The sequence below is a fragment of the Dermacentor variabilis genome, chromosome 8 (genome assembly GCF_050947875.1).
Source record: "Dermacentor variabilis isolate Ectoservices chromosome 8, ASM5094787v1, whole genome shotgun sequence".
In the NCBI taxonomy this organism is placed as follows: domain Eukaryota; kingdom Metazoa; phylum Arthropoda; class Arachnida; order Ixodida; family Ixodidae; genus Dermacentor; species Dermacentor variabilis.
This window is the reverse complement of record NC_134575.1, coordinates 2,242,863-2,249,714: the sequence shown is the minus strand read 5'-3', so window position 1 is coordinate 2,249,714 and position 6,852 is coordinate 2,242,863. Positions and strand designations below refer to the sequence as shown.

Genomic DNA, 6,852 nt, shown 5'->3' with positions numbered 1-6,852 from the left:
TGCAGCGTACCTTGCCGAGTACGTCTACATCTTGTATGATGCCAGGGTTCGCGCAGAGTATGAAGTCGATTTCATTTCTAGTCTCACCATTCGGGCTCCTCCACGTCCACTTTCGACTAACCCGCTTGCGGAAAAAGGTGTTCATTATCCGCATATTATATATATATATATATATATATATATATATTATATTATATATATATATATATATATATATATATATATATTATATTATATATATATATATATATATATATATATATATATATATATATATGCAGAATAAAGGGGAAAGGCAGGGAGGTTAACCAGATGGGAAGATCAGGTTTGATGCCCTACGCTGGGGAAAGAGGGGAGGGGGAGGTTAAGTGATAGCAGTGTAGAGAAAAGAAATAAAGGAGCATAGCCATACAATCACAGTCGGTCGCTGTCACCGCACAATACTGTAACACTTGCAGCATTGCAGACATCTCTTCAGGCTACAGCCGCTTGTCCAAATATGTTGCCCTTAGAAACTGCAACAGTGCCCTCGTCGCCCTCCGCTGTGATGGCCTTGTGATGCCGGCATTCTAAAATAAGTTCCTCTGTTAGAGGTCTTCGGTCAAAGCGCGCTATCGTGATTGCGAGCGATCGTCTCTGTAAATTGTAGCGAGGACAGTCACACAGAAAGTGTTGAAGACTCTCCTCGCTACTACAGTCATCACACTAGGCGTCGTCGGCCCATCAGATTCGGAATGAAAAAGACTTTGTGAACGCCACCCGTAGCCATATTCGACAAAGCAGGGTAGCTTCGCGACGGCACAGTCCTGCTGGAATGCAAAGGCGTAGAGAGGAGTCTAGCTTGTGCAGCCAGTTATTTTGCAAGCTTCCTGCGTTCCACAAGGAGAACGTCAATCACGGGTGAGCACTCGAAATTTTCTAGCGACATCTGTCCTTGATAACGGTATCGGCTCCTCTTCGTCGCCTTGAAGAGCCGACTGAGCAGCGTTATAGGAGTGTTCGCTCCCTATGACGGCGCAGTGATTAGGAAGCCACTGAAATGTCACGTGGGGTCCTTTCTCAGTCAAGGTATGGATTAGTTCTCTAATCTCGAATACCACTTGTTCGTGGGGTTCACGCCTCAGGGCTGATAGCAAAGACTGTAGTGCTGCCTTCGAGTCATTGAGTATTGACCATCTTCCAGGTTGTTCTTGGCTGACGAGACGAAATGCAGCGCGAAGAGCTGCAAGTTCCGCAGCCGTCGGTGTCGTTAGGTCACACGTCTTGAAACTGATGGTGGTGGCTTTCTTTGGGAAAACCACGGCTCGAGAGGAACACTGGAGAGGTGCCGATCCATCAGTATAATTATGTACGTGGTCGGCGTACCTCTCGGGCAAAAGAAGCAGGGTTAGTTGTTTTAGAGCAGGTGATTACAGCTCAGATGTTTTCCTGATTCCTGGTACAGTAAGGTGCACTGCAGGTCGAGCTAAACACCATGGAGGAATCGATGGCTTAGCTTCGGGGGTGAAGCCTGATGGAAGGCGGGTCTAATAATCCGAAATCGTAGTACAAAATTATGCCTGACGCCTTTCTCACGGTAGTGTTGCCAGATGATGGGAACGGGCACGAGCAAAGTGCCTAATGTGCACTCTCAACACTTCTACCACGATGTGTGTTTGTATCGGCTTTCCCGGGCGACTGCAATAGTTGTCACTGTCAATGTGCATTTCATCAAACCAAGACAAACCCTGAGAGCCCGAGCTTGAATAGCCTGTAGAACCCGAATATTTGTCTGGCAAGTGTTGGTCAGTACGGGCAAGCTGTATCTCAAGAAGCCCAGAAAAAAAGCCCTGTGTGATTCTAACATTTCATGCAAGTCTTTCCCAAGTCTTTCCGTCCAGAAACATGAAAAGCTGGGAGATTGCTGCCATACGCTGTTTCAAATAGGTCACGTGCGGGCTCCATGAGAGATCTCTATCAATGATTATGCGAAGAAATCTGTGAGTGTTCTCATAAGAAATTACCGGGCCATTTATTGAAATGGCGTAGGGTGTCATTGGTTTGCGAGTGAATGCCATCAGTACACATTTGTCTGAGGCGATTTGAAGACCTTTATAGCGGAGGTATATAGCTGTCGGAGTTGCAGCTTCTTGAAGTCTTGCACGTATCTGAGGACGTGTCACACCTGAAGTCCATATAAACATTTCGTCTGCGTACATTGATATCTAGGTCGCTGCTGGCAGATGTTTAACGAGGCCAATGAGTGCGAGGTTAAATAGGGTGGGGCTTAGTACACGGCCTTGAGGAGCACCTCGGTAGGTGTAGTGTCGTGCGGTTTGACCATCGCCGGTGCACACAAAGTACGATATCATTAAAAGGGAATGAGAAATCCATTGAAAAACTCGACCACCTAGGCCAACTATCTCAATAGCATCGGGGATAGCCTCGTGAGATACGTTATCGTATGCTCCCTTGACTCCAAGAACAAAGCTGCATAATAATCTTTTGCATGACTTTTGATGCTGGACATACGTAGCGAGATCAACAACATTGTCTATTGATTAGCGATATCGACGAAAACCAGTCATGTAATTTGGGTTCCAGGTACCACTCCAAGCGGGCAAGGATCATCATTTCCATTATCTTTCCCACACAGCTGGCCAGCGCTATTGGCGGTGTAAGGTGAGTTCAAATGGGGACTTGCCTTGCTTTAGGAGAGGGACCAAGCGGCTTGTGTTCCATTCTTCCGGAACCATGCCATCTTGCCAGGATACGTTGTAGATATCTAACAGTTCTCTCCGTGCGCCTTCACTCAGGTTGTTCAAGGCGCGGAAGGATACTCAATCTGGTCCCGGGGATGAAGAACGCCTGCATAGAGCAAGAGCCGCTTCAAGTTCCTTCATTGCGAAAGCAAGATCCATGCGGCAGTCACGCAAAACAGGGATATCTCTGGGGGCTGGAGAGCCTGGACCGGTTGCTTGGCCAGCGATATTTGCACAAAAGTCTTCAGCAACATCAGCATTCAGTCGCCTCTGGGAGAGCGCCAGCGCTTTGAATGGGAAGTGTTGTTCAGGGAGGGAACGCAGACCACGTATGGCTCTCTAGATGTGAGAAAGTGGCTTTCAGAGCTCTAGTCACTGGCAAAACATTGTCCAACGACGAGATGCCAATCTATCCATGCAACGTTGAATTTTCTTTTGTAGTCGTCTGGCTGTCCTAAGGTCATCGATGAATCTTGTATGCCGGTATCAGTGCTCCGCACGACGACGTAGTGCATGAACCCGCTCCAGCTATATATACTAATCCGTGTGCTTCGACGAAACCGTGACCATGCGCGTGGCGTGTCGCATTGCAGACTTGATTGTTTCCTCTAATCCAGAGGACAAGCTCTCTCGACAAGCATCTTTCATGGAAGATGTTAAATTAGTCCAGTCAATCGAATGGTGTTCCGTGGGAAAGCCCTGTACATCTCTTTAATGATAAGGTACGCGGGAATATGATCGCTCCTGTGAGTCTCGATATCAAAAAATCATTTAACACATCTAGTGAAAGAGCTGGAGACGAAAGCTAGGTCAAGACAGCTGTCATAATTCACGCCTCGTGTAAACGTTGGGCTGCCGCCATTCAGAAGTGAAAGACCGCGGTTACAGGCGAAGTTTGCTAATCTTTGCCCTCTTGCATTTGTTCGTGTGCTTCCCCATGCCATATGGTGCACAATAAAATCTCCGCTGATGGCATATGGAGCGGGACACACGGACAAGATGTTTGTTAATCTGTTGGAATCAAAATTACTTGAAGGTGATATATAAACGCCTACAAGTGTAAAGATGAGTTTGTACTTTTGAATTGTTAGGCAAACATTGATTGTCATCGTGAGACGGAATCGGCTGGCGAACATAGGTCATTTCTCGGCGAATAAAAACGATGACTTTGCTGCACGCATCAGTTGTTGCGGACATGACAGCGTCGTGTCCCGATAATCTGACTTGTTTTGATAGTTAGGTTCACATACGACAATGATTGGGAACATATTAGAATGTATATTCTGATGAAACTCTGAAAGGCGTCACCTTAGTCCTCTTGCGTTCCACTGGATGCTTGACACTGCCTTGACTTCTCGAAAGGATGCGCGATGGTTGATCATGTCTCTGTTCGACAGATTCAAGCACTGGGCTTAAGGCGTCCAGTACTTTCAGTGCACTTCAAGCATACGTTGTTCCAACGTTCGACAAAATCACTCGAGTGGCATCTATGAGGGGACGCAAAATTGAAATAACATGACGATTTGCTTTGGGTGTGTCATCAGCGGCAGGAGTAGGATCTCGAGCGGGCTTGACAATCTGTGGTTCGTTGGGAAGTTGCTGGCTCGGAAGCGCAGGCCATTCTTCGTGAGAAATATTCCTTTCAGCTGACTATGTTGTGCTGTTCAGCCTTTTTGTGGCCTGACTAGAGAAAGTGGGTGCTAAAATGGAAGGGCCCCCTCTCGTTTCATGTCTGCCTTTTTGATGAGGTTTGGTGACGCCGACGCCGAATCGTTTCAGCAGCCTCCCTGTGTGACGAATTGTCCCGAATCATTTGCTTGAGAACTGCGACCTCTTTCTTGATGTGAAGCAGCCCCTGGACGAGGCAGCATGGCAACCATTGCCGTTGCCGCACTTTAGGATTGTAACCCGGCAATTGTTATCAGCATGAGATTCAGCACACTGGGGACACAGTAACGAGCTTGGACAGACCCCTTGACATGTCCAAGCCTAAAGCACTGATGGCATTGAAGAGGCTTTTGTACGAATGGTCGAACAAGGTGTCGGAAATGACCGACTTTGACGCGAGATGGTATGCAATCTCCTTTGAAAATCAATTTGACGCAGCGCGAAGTTCCATGGCGGCTCACATGCGTGATGGCAGCACCTCACTTGCTGGTTTGACGAGGACAGACAAGTCCATGTTGGGAATGGCGACATCAATGCCTTAAATTGCACCTGCTGTGGATGCATCGCCCATCGGGATATAGGAACGCTCTTTGATGCGTCCCAGCTCCGAGATTTGTTTCAATTTTTCGAGTTCACTCGCGTTCGAAACATCCATTGCGAGGATATTTTTGCGCGTATTTATCCGAATGTCCTTAATTTCATTCGGCAGGACCCCTTCCAAGAAAACTCATAGTTCTTGCCTGTTCAGCAATCGAAGGTTGCTTGAGGGTTCCTCGGGCGTGAACACGATGGCGTGAGGCCAGCGTTCAGGGCCTGACTTCAGAGTCGCCATGCTCGCTTGCGTTTATGTATTCGCATTGACAATCCTCCTTTTGGCCCTCTTTCTGCGGACAGAGATGAAGCTATCATCCGATGAGTCTTCACCCGACACGAAGTACAGCTCAGTGTCCTCGGTGTCACTAAGCATGCTTCCTCTCTTCCTCGTGAAGGACAGCCGTGATGACCTCCTGCCAGGAGGGCCTCTGGAAGGCTCCACGTCCATGACCACAAGACCGGGAGCCGAGACACCAGGCTGCAGAGGCACCGGATTTCGCCAGAAGCCAGAGAACACGGATAAAAACGTTGTTGTTGTTGTTGTCCTGAGTGGCCGTTGCACATACCCACAGGGGGGGATTGGCCATGAATCGGGTGGTTAAATTAGGTGCATAGAAATAATAATAATAACAAGGGAGTTAACAAATTGAGCATTGGAGTTTAAAAGTAAACGTTTTGTGTTTGGAGCAAAAAGGAATAATCAGAAGAAAAATGGGTGTAAACATAATAAAAAAAGTTAATGATATATAAGAAATAAAGGAGAACTATGGTAGGGAGGGAGAAGGATCAGTCTAAGATGGAAATCGATTGGTTTCAATAAGGTAATTTTTCTACCAAGAAGACCCTTCGTCGTCGTCCACAAAACCAGAAGGCAAGCTCTCCCAAGTAATAAAGGACCTAAAAAAGAAATGACAAAGAATGAAAGTGTACAACTCAAGAGATAAGATAGAATTAGCGGAACTGTCAAAACTGATCAGCAGTGAGAAAATACGGGATATTCGAAACTATAACGTGAGAAACACTGGGGAAGCCGTGAGAAATTGACGCAGCATGAAATCAGTAAGACGAAAACTTGGCATAAGACCAACCAATATGCATGGATTGAAAAATAAGCTGAGTAATATCATCAGCAATCTACAAGGTATAATAAAAGCAGCGGAAGAGATCTATACTGACCCGTACAGTACCCAGAGGAGTCAGGATAGCTTTATTCGAAGTAGTAATGAACAGGTTGCAGAGGCTCCTTCTGTAACTAGCGATGGGATTAGAAGGACCTTGAAAGACATGAAACGGGGAAAAGCGGCAGGAGAAAATGGAATAACAGCCGATTTAATTAAAGATGGAGAAGAAATAATGCTTGGAAAGCTGGCGGCTCTCTATACGAAGTGTCTATCGACTTCAAGGGTCCCAGAGAACTGACAGAATGCAAACATTATAGTAATGCACAAAAAGGGAGACGTTAAAGAATTGAAAAATTATGGGCTCATTAGCTTACTCCTATTATTATATAAAGTATTCACCAAGATAACTTCCAACAGAATAAGGACAACCCTGGACTTTTAGTCAACCAAGGGAACAAACTCGCTTCAGAAAGGGATACTCTACAAGGGATCAGATCCTTGTCATTAATCAAATAATCGAGAAATATTCAGAGTACATCAGCCTCTCTATATGCCTTTCATACATTACGAAAATGCATTTGATTCAGTAGAGCTACCAGCAATCATAGAGGCTTTACGTATTCAAGGAGTACAGGCCGCTTAGGTAAATATCTTGGAAAATATCTACAGAGATTCCTCAGCTACCTTAATTCTCCACAAGAAATGTAGGAAGATACCTATATGAAAAG

At 46.0% G+C, this 6,852-nt stretch overlaps 1 long non-coding RNA gene across 1 annotated transcript; it reads left to right on the top strand.

The window, feature by feature from the left end:
* Positions 1–2,581: 2,581 nt before the first annotated feature.
* On the top strand, positions 2,582–3,919 carry LOC142590854 (uncharacterized). The gene is made up of 2 exons (XR_012830242.1): positions 2,582–2,661; positions 2,796–3,919. It is a non-coding gene; the product is annotated as an uncharacterized LOC142590854 (long non-coding RNA).
* Positions 3,920–6,852: the final 2,933 nt, after the last annotated feature.